Source organism: Rhinatrema bivittatum, chromosome 2, assembly GCF_901001135.1.
Source record: "Rhinatrema bivittatum chromosome 2, aRhiBiv1.1, whole genome shotgun sequence".
NCBI lineage: Eukaryota > Metazoa > Chordata > Amphibia > Gymnophiona > Rhinatrematidae > Rhinatrema > Rhinatrema bivittatum.
The window spans coordinates 420,230,192-420,232,140 of NC_042616.1; positions in this window are offsets into that span (position 1 = coordinate 420,230,192).

The window sequence follows — 1,949 nt, forward strand, 5'->3', positions numbered from 1 at the left end:
GATTTTTCTGTTGCTTTTATTTAAGTTCTGTCTCTTCAGCACAGGTTCTTGTCTGCTGTTGGACCGTGCACGCTCCCTTCCATAGCACCGCAGCTCAGTCCTGTGCTGTGCAGGGTGAGTGAGGGGAAGACTGCCTTTGCCGTCCCCTCGTTATCCTGTGCAGGAACTGCTAAGGAGTAAGCCTTCCCTGCCCCCACCCCATCAAGTTCAGCAGCAGTTGGCTGGTATATCCCATCACTTTAGTCTCAGGGATTCTGATCTCACTGGCCGTCTCCAGCATTTTCCTCCCCCCCACCAAACATCTGTTTAGTGTGTTTTGAGAGAGCGCTCAGCAAAATTCCTGAAATGCTTCCACTTCAGGCTCTGAAAACCTTTTAAAGATGTCCACACCCAAATTTGCCGCGGGCTACAGAATGGTTACTGCAGGGCTTCCCAAACTGGGTCAGGAGACCCAGATGGGGGGGTCGCAAAGCCTTTGGCTGGTGTCACGAAATCCTCAAACGGCAGTGCTCTTCAGGTGCCAGAAGTGTAAGTGGCGAAAGCTAGCATGCACTCTCGCAGGTCCTGCAAATGGCCCTGCCCTCAAACACAAGTTTCTGTGGTAAGAGGAAGCCCTGGATGAGGAGGAGATCGTGACCTCTGCGGAGCCTGCGAGTTTGCACCTTCTCGCAGGTCCCATGCTGATTTCCATTACTAATGCTGCTGCCGATGCAGGTCAGCATTGGCCAATAAGGGTAAGGGTCAGCTGAGCGTGCACAGGCTGGAGGAGATTGCCACTATCCTCACCCACCACTGAATCTATCCATTAGAAAAATGTTGCCCCTGTCATCGGCCTATCTTCGCCCTACTTGTCATCCACCTTTTGGTTCGGGGCCCAGCTGAAAATGCTGCTGATCCTGGGCTGAGGGTATGTTTAGAGAAAGAGGTATTTGAAGGGAAGATTCAGGTGCAGGAGAGGGATTGTCTCTGAAGGGTGTGAGAGAGGGAATGAAAGAGGACTGACTGGAGATGGGAGGAAAGCTGGAGGGTAAAAGGGGATCAGTTGGAGGGAGGGTGTGTGTGTGTGTGAGAAGGGTTGGAGGGGAAGGCTGGGAGGTGAGAGGAGATGGGGGTGATGGAAGGGATGTCGGTTTCAGGTGATTATAAAAAGCTGGAGGGATAGGAAAAGGGCTGAAGGGAGTGGGAGATAGTGAGGGATGTAAGGGTATATCTGCTGGAGGGGCAGAAGATGAGAAGGGGTATACCGGAGGAGCTCATGAGAGGATGAGGTTGAGAGACTGGATCGATTAGAGAAGGTGGAGATTGAGAAAGGGAATTTGAGTGGAGTGATTGTTGGAGGGGGGTGTACCCCTATTCATTTGATTTGGTCATCCTCTGGGGTCATGTGAATTTTCAAGTGCTAAAATGGGGTCATATTGGCTAAAAGCTTGGGAAGCCCTGGGTTACCAGCTAGGCTTGAACCTACAGATGAAAGCTACTCCTGTTATAATGTTACTAGGCATATACTGTGCTGTAAAGATACTCCATGGAGCAGATTTGTATTTACAATCTAGTCAAGACTCGGACAGAACAAGCATATAGATTAATACCTACAGATCTGTCCCAAACATATCATGAAGCTGCCCCACTATATGTCGCCATTCTTCAATGCTGGAGACTCCCCTCAGGAGACTGTAAATGCCTCCTCCATAATATCCTTGGTGCCAGCTGACCTGAAAATAGAAACTGGGTCATCTCACATGAAGGCTTGGTTACAGTAGCAACCCACCCAGATATCCAGTCTAAGGCTGAATGGACAGTGTTCAAAATTCAAACCGCCTGCCTTTGTTATTATGGCTCATTAAAAGGGAGAAGTTTTTAAATTGTTAATGGGGCAGAGGTCTCTGGCCCATTTCCATCTCTGGGCTCAGTTAACGCTGGCTGTCATGTTGGACAGAGTCTTCATAAAA